The sequence below is a fragment of the Pteropus alecto genome, unplaced genomic scaffold (genome assembly GCF_000325575.1).
Source record: "Pteropus alecto unplaced genomic scaffold, ASM32557v1 scaffold104, whole genome shotgun sequence".
In the NCBI taxonomy this organism is placed as follows: Eukaryota; Metazoa; Chordata; class Mammalia; order Chiroptera; family Pteropodidae; genus Pteropus; species Pteropus alecto.
The window spans coordinates 1,061,135-1,069,619 of NW_006436664.1; the positions used below are offsets into that span (position 1 = coordinate 1,061,135).

The 8,485-nt window shown below is 32.1% G+C and overlaps 1 non-coding gene across 1 annotated transcript; it reads left to right on the top strand.

Annotated features, from left to right (window-relative positions):
* Positions 1-7,647: 7,647 nt before the first annotated feature.
* On the top strand, positions 7,648-7,751 carry LOC112481116. Its single transcript, XR_003046806.1, has one exon. It is a non-coding gene; the product is annotated as a U6 spliceosomal RNA (small nuclear RNA).
* The last annotated feature ends 734 nt before the right edge of the window (positions 7,752-8,485 follow it).

The following is an 8,485-nucleotide window of genomic DNA, read 5'->3' on the forward strand; positions in this document are numbered from 1 at the left end:
AATAGAGGTTAAAATTTCAGTCTCTCCCATGAAGTTACTTAAAGTTAAATACTAAGTTAGGTTATGTAATCCTTCTCTTTCTCAGTATCATCTACTATAAAATACAATAATAATAATATCTACCTAATAGACTGTTATAACTATTAAATGAATTGACACATGCTAAGGGCCTAAAAAAATGCTTGGTGCATAATAAGTGTTTAATTAACATTAACTATTATTTTTGTGTAAGAAAATACATATAAGAAATCATTTGAATACAGATATTTTAAAGCAAATATTGAAGTTAAAGTTACTTAGCAATTACTGTGTATGAACATATATCTATGTTATATTTTCACATCAAAATTAATTATTTAAATTCCTTAATAGTTTTTTTTAACTCAAAGTGCTTTCACCTAAAACACACTTTCTTCTCTTTATATTGTATAGGTAAGGTAATTGATAACAAATGGATAAGGTTATATCGTGGCTCTCTGGAGATAATATACATTTTCTCAAGGCAAAATTAAAACGAGGATATATCATTTCTAGGATCATATCATTAGGCATAACCTCTTAAATTTTAAAAATATGAGGAAAAAGTTATATGCATTATTAATTCCTCAATATGCTAAGACTAAAATGAGACTTCAGAGAGCAAAGCAAGAAAAGATAGGGATGAAAACCTTTTTCAAAAGGAAGAAGCAAATTAAACAAGTTTTCCTCATAAACCATTAAATCACCCTTGAAAATAGATTTAAAAAAAGATTCGAAGGAGAGCAATTAGCCTAAAGCCACAAGGAAAAAAAAAAGTACTTTTTGTTTGTTGTCAAAGCAATCAAATCAGGTTTTTAGATAGCTTTTCCATTTTCTCCTTCTCAGTGAAAACAAATACAACACAAATACACAAATCCACAAGTGAAGGGCATGCTGAGAGAATAAATTCTTCAAGCAAATGTGCATGTGCCCGCAAACCAAAAGCATTTGAATGAGCACTTAATTTACTTTAAATTATGGTAACTTTTGCTTATCAATACACTTCATAAAATTTTGTGGTTAAAGAAGTATTTAAACTTTTCAGATTAAAAAAAACTATTCAGAGAAAGAATAACTATTATCATATATATCACTGGTAGCTCTTTAAAACATGTAAATATGGAAATAGTTATGACTCTGGATTTGATTTTAACTTTTATTGCTTAATTATGAATCATAAGCAATTATTTCAAAATATTTCATATGTTTAACATAAATGAATGTCATGAATTAATTTATATTTTAAATTACATATAAAATATCTACATGTGTATAAGTATATTCTACAATATATAGAAAACATTTTAAAATTCCCTATCACATATTTTAAATTTAAACTTGAGACCAAAAAGGGTTTACAATATCATGTTAAAATACATATGTGTGTACAAATACGTGTAACATGTTTTTTAAAGACTAGGAAAATAAACACCAGTGTAGTAAAGTGATTATTAATTTCAGTTTTATTAATTAAATTCTTTTTTAAATTAGTTTTTACTAATCTGATTGTTTAAATGCCCCTCAGGGTTATTATTATATTTTATATATTATATTTTATATTTTAATGTTCTAGTTGTTTCTTTTACTATATGTTTCAAATCATTTTCATAGTCATTGACCCGGTGATTGCAATTTACATCTTAATTAAAAGTTATTTAAATCAGATTAATAGTTAATGAATTTAAATGGTATATAAAAAAATTTTCTTCAATATAGTTTCATTCTTCCTCCTTCTTTATACAATTATTTTCAAACGAATTACACCTTTATTCATTTTTAAGCCTATTAATACCATTCCTTAAATATTGTTTTGTGCAGCTGTTGTATATTAAATGATAGTAGAATAAAAGAGTTAAAGCAAAAATTACATTTATATTGCCCATATTTTCCTATATAGTAACCCTTATCAGTGCATTTAATTATTTTGCATGTATTCAACTTAATATCTGGTTTCTTTTTGTTAAAGCTTGAAGAACTCCCTTCTAGGATATGTCTGCTAGCAATAAATTCTCAATTTGTAATCTTAGAAGGTCTTAATTTCTCCTTAATTTTTGGAGAATCGTTTTGCAGAATATAGAATTCTTGGACTGACAGTGTCTTTTAGCATTCTGGGTATATTATCTCACTGCCTTCTAGCCTCCATGGTTTCTGAAAAGTCAGTTGTCAATATTATTCAAGATCTTTTATATGTGATGAGTCATTTTTTTCTTGCTACTTTCAAAATTCTTTCTGTACTTGTCTTTCAAAGCTTTAATTACGGTATATTTACAAATAGGATAAACTTGGGTTTATCATACTTGGAGTTCTCTAATGTTAGATGTGCAGATTAATGTTTTTCATTAAATTTGGGAAGTTTTCATCCAGTATTTCAATTCTCCATCTCTCTTCTCTGTGGGAGTCTTCCATTATACACGTGTTGGTATGCTTGATTCTGTCCCACAGAGCTATGAGACTCTGTTCATTTTTCTTCATTCTTTTTTCCCAAGTTCCTTAAACTGGATAATCTCAATTGACCTATTTTTACATTCAATTATGCTGCCTGCTCAAATCTGCTATTGATATTAATTAGTGAATTTATTATTTCAGTACGTTCAACTCCAGAATTTGTATTTGATTCTTTTTTATTATTTCTATCTTTTTATTGATAAATTCTATTTGTTAAAAAATCTTTCTCATACCTCTTTTTTCTTTTCTTCAGACATGGTTTCCTTTAGTTCCTTGACCATATATAAATGCCAATTTAGTATCTTTGTTTAGTAAGAATCTGGGAGTCCTCAGGGGCATGATCATTGGAGTGCCTTTATTTCCATGTACGGGTCCTACTTTCCTGTGTCTTTGCATATATCATCTTTTAATTGTTGTTGAAAACTGGAATGTTAAATAATATGTTCCAGCTCTGGGAATTAGATTATTTCTTCCTTCCTGGGGTTTACTCTTTTTGCTGTTTGTTTAGTTACTTTTCTGGACATATTCTGTAGAATATACATTTTTGTCATAAGTGCTACTATAGTATATGCTTGCCTTGGTTAATAATCGACTAATGATTGGACAGAGATTTCCTTCAGTGCTTTGACTAGTGAATCCTCAGACATTGCTGAGGAGTGCTGTGTTTGTATTGGAACACACTTTAAAGGCTCTAGCAAGCAGTCGACAAGTGTGCTTTAGTATCCACTTTTTGCTTGTGCAGACTCTCAAGGTCAATTACTGGTCAGGGGTTAAGACCTTCTCAGGTCCTTCTTTAGTATGTGCACAACCCTCTACGCAGATGTGGCTTTCTAAATTCCCAGAAATATACTGGAGTTTTTAAAGCCCCATACAAACATGTCATTCTCCAATTTTTTCTTTCACATTGTTTAATCCTCCTCTTGTTAGCCCCAACCAAGAATGCTACCCAGGCAGCTATGATGACGAACGATTACTACTAATTATTTTTAACAAATGTCCTGAGGATAGAGCCGTTTTCACAGAGTAGGTCCTGAATCAGATCACGTAAAGACATCCTTGATAATGGAGCTTTTTAGTTGCTGCCGGACAGATCAAACAGTGACAGTTTTTTTGTGTTTGAGGGTGGGTTGGGAACCACAATCCCATTTTGTCTTATACAGTAGCTTTCAAGTACTTTAATTTTCATAGCATTTGTAGCTGCCAGTCTGTTAGTTTTCAAGGCTACCACAGTCCTGAGGAAAGCAGGGAATGAGATAAGGCATAAGACATAAACTTGATGCTCATGTTGAGGTGCAGATATTTTTCTTGAATATGCACAGTGTAGATTGTTGCAGGTCTTTAGTTGATTTCCGAAGTTCTAAAAAGGTTTATTTTGAAATGTATTGATTTTGAAAGCTTTTCCAATTGTTCTTATTGTTTTAATGGAGGAATGGATTTTTGGAGGTCATTGTTCTACCATTCCAGAACTGGCCCTCTCAGAAACCTAGTATTGTAACCTAGATTTCCTGGAGCTAAATTCATCCACTATCTGAAAATATCTTTTTCATCCACTACATAGTATTTATTTTGATAACTTTCTATCTCCAAGCAATGTCATGACAACTGCCTAGATATACCTATCTAAGTATATCTCTGAAAAATCACCTTTTCTTGGATTATTCATTGAGTTGACCACACTATAGCAACCATTTCAGGTTCAAAGACATGAGAATGACAATTGTTTTTTTATTTTTTGCTTCTTTTAAATTGTCTTTCAAGGATGCATAATCTCACATATCCTGTTCTTTCCTTTACTCCAAAACTATAGAGTTTCCTAAGACTTGTTAACAGTAAAATATTGAAGGCTGGGCCACAGAGTATTCAGCATGATATGCTTGCACAGGCCAGAAAGGCACTGCTGTAGTCTCACTGAGGTGTGGCACTGGAGAAGCATTCAGGAAAAAAATCTTCCCAGTAAGTAGAACCTCCAGCAGTACATCTTCTTGCCTACTTTGCTTAAAGCAGAGGTGGCCTAAAGTTAGCACCTCTGTTGCTTTATGAGGATGTTTGGAAGGTACAGGACTTAGAAGGAATATTAATGAGAAAAAGATTTGTGGAAGTTATATGGAGATGCACCACTCACATTGAGCCTAGGCCTAAAGTTTAATAATATTTGTGCACTATATAAATATTTGTACCTGAGATCTCTAAAATAAATAAGGTAAAGAAAATTGCCTACTCAGTGCTTTCTCAGGAGGGTAATAAAAATGACCATCTTAAAAGTAGTCCTGGACTCAATAATACAATTTTCACTTTGACAAGGCTAAGTTGGCTACTGTCCCATCTAAATGCTTGCCTTTCTAGCAGGAGCAACCAGTACTGAGCCTCAATATGGGATGCTACCTTAAAGGGATCTGCTCTGAGAGCTACCTGAGGAAATTTGATTACATCAGACCCTGGCCATTAAGCAGGCCATTTGCTCTCACAAGTAAATAGACATATTCTGGATTTGACTTTATTTTCTCTTCATTATGCCTCTGCCAGAACCATCCTCTGAGGAATTTCTGTCTTATATAACATCAGGTTATATCACAAACTACTGCTTTCTAAAATGATCTCCTTCTACAATGAGGAAAGCAAGGCAATTGACAAGTGTTCAGAGAATTTACTGATCTTATAAGGTCCTCCATCAGTCAAGAGCCACTGGTCATAAAGAAAATTGATATGGATGTTTGAAGACTTGTCAGAGCAGTAGCTAAGAGATAACACCTTGTCAGTGTTGAGGTGCACTCTCGTGGTATGTAGTATATATTCCAAGCCAGTGAACAATATAAAATATCCCCCATTACTAGAGTACAGAAGTTTGAGAACACATACTATATAATGATCTATTGGCAAAAAAAATTGCTTCCCATCCCTGTCATGTTTGGGTCTGCTGGTTTAGAAATTTTAGTGCCAAAGGAAAAATGCTCCTACCAGGCTCTGCATGCCTCTGAGAGAACAAGTGCAGTAGGAGAGAACAAGTGCAATAGGTGAAGACTGGGCTAAGGTCTTTCTCATCAAGGGGGAATGACATGGTAATATAAAATCAAGACAGGGAAGAGTGTGAACAGAATCTGGGGCATACCTGAAGTCCATATTGACATCACCATCAGTGGTCAATATTAGAGGAAGACTATAGACAGGATTACTGAAGATTCTGATTCCTTAGGAATGAAGGGTTGAATCACCTAATCTCCATTCTAAATATAAATCTGTGAGAATTGAAATGTTGAATTTTGAACAGCTGGTAAGGATAGATTTATATATACCGATCATGGTCTTGTATTCAGTTGCAGAAGTCCTGACCTCACCAACTACGTATATTTGACTTCTTGCAAATGTTTTTATATTTTAACCTATTTCTCTTTTTTCTTATCCCATTTCTCCATTCTTTTAACTAAATTGAGAAATTTGATAAAGTTTTTAAGATTTGTCTATTTTCGAAGGAACAAAGTGTTGCTATTTTAATTTTACTTGACTTTGCAACCTAAACATGGGTAAATTAATAATTATCTAATTACTACAGTTTTATTATTAAAAAAAATTATGCCTAAGGTAAAAATGACTATAATATTTTTCAAAAAAATGTTCCCAACTGTAATAATTTAGTGTGTGTGTATGTGTGTGTGTAGTGTGTGTGTGTGTGCATGTGTGTGTGTGTGTGTGTGTGTGTGTGTGTGAGAGAGAGAGAGAGAGAGAGAGTCATAAAGTGAATTTATTTGCTGATATTTAAGACTTCATCGCTCTATCATAATTAGTAGTATAAAGTTCCTGTGGGGTTTTTCACATAATAAAGTTCAAATATACTAGCAATCATTGCTAGTCACCTAGTCTATGGAAAAGCAATTTGTTTTTGAAGTAAAAATATTATAGCTGGCAGATTTTTCTTCCATTCCACATGTACAGAAGAATGTTATCAGCAGAACATGAGTTTACATAAATGGGAAATTTTCAAATTTAACCTACTGCCAAATATGTACCATCATCTTATTTAGCTTCAATCCCTTCTCCCCCATCTTCTCTTGATACTCACTTTTCATATATTTACTGATTATTAAAACTTCTACCAAGGTGTAGAGAAAGATATGGGAGGTATTAGTTTTCTTTTAAATAATAGGTCAGGAGATAAATCAACAGAATATTTGAATTTTGAAGTTTATATGTCACTGCTATTTATTTCCACCAAGTCCTGAAATACAGAATTGGATATATGTTGGATTGGATTAATGTTCACTTAAGAGAGCCCACTCAGAGCAATATTTATAAATCTAATAGATTTTGAAATTTAAATAATAATTTGTGGATCATTAAAAACTATACAGACAGTTTGGCCATTCTCAACACTAAATCAGAATTTGTAGAGGTGGGGTTTGGGCATCCACTTATTTTCACAAATTCCACAGGATCTTGTTACAGTTAATCCTAATCAGAGTTCTAATATGTATAAAATTGACACAAACTCATTTAGGTTAGGAAAAGACTTTTTTTCATACAGTTCAAAATATATTTGAGTTTAGATATGAAGTCTATTTTCCTTCTTATATGTATTTATATATAAGGATGCATACAGATCCTTATATAATAATGCCCTATATAAGGACATTAATAGTAAGTATGGATTTTTGTACAGAGCCAGGCTTAAAGATTTTTGGAAAATGCATCTACATTTTAGGGACGTTTTAGGAGATAATGGATAAAATGACCTGCCATTGTATCTGACATTTCCACATTACTCATTCCCTTAGTCATGGCTAAGTGGATAGAAGTTATAAACTATGAAACCTTATTTAAGAAATCTGTTTCAGATTTTACAATTATGTACCTAGAGTTAACACAGCATGTTAAGAGAAAGAGGAAGGCTAAAATCTAGAGCAAATGTGCTATTTAGAAGGGCAAAAAGGGATAGGATACTGAATTTGGAAACCCTGGTCTCAATGACAAAAAGTGAGTTTCTATTGTTAGAGAGATCAACTAATAATTTGGTCGATCAAGTATTATTAAGCATAAAGAAATTATTTTCAGATTGAAGTATATGAATTAATATAGTGACTAAATCCTGTAGGGACTTAAATCGTATTTGAATAGAAAAACTTATGTGTTTACATTCATCTGTGATTCACACACATTTAAATGACACATACAGGTTAAGAAATTATTATTTGAGTGCTTGCTTCAGTATCACATATATTAAAATTGGAATGATACAAAGATTAGCATGGCCCCTGTGCAAGGATGATACTCAAATTCATGAAATGTTCCATATTTTTAAGAAAAACCCTTCACAACATACACACACACACACACACACACACACACACACACACACACAATTTGGCACCTATAAGTAGAGATGTCAAACCCATGCATGGGAGATAGGCGAGTTCTACAAGTTTTTGGCAGCTTCATCTTATCGAGCAGTATCATTTCTTTCTTTTTTACCTTGGGAAATTAATACTTCTAGGATTTATCTTACCTTGAGGGAGTTTATGAAAGATACTAGTATATTTCTGTGTTTGAAGAACATGTGAAAGTGCTCATATGTTCTAAGATACTAATGGCCATAGCTAGTGCCAGTTTGTGGCAATTTGAGAGGTTTCTAAAAAATAGTAATTTCTTCCTTTCATGGATTCCATTTCATTTTTAATTTTGGTTGCTCACAAAAATAACCCCTTTAGATCCTAATGACCAAAACAAGAAGCATTTTCTTGTACTTACCTAAAAAGATAATATTATAACTATATACTGTAAACAATAATTTAAATTTTTCTGGTCAGCAATCATAAATTTTCAGGTATGTTTTTATCTATCATTGCTGCAAAATCAAATATTTAGATTTTTGTACTCTAGAGTACATCCTGATAAAGAAAAGAGGTTGAATCCTTTCAATTAAAGTAGTAGAAACTGGAAAAATTTATTTAGTAAACTAATATTTATTGAATACATGTTGTAATTCAAAGATATGGCTTAACTGTGGACTCCTGTCAGTTAGTCTCAAAGGTAT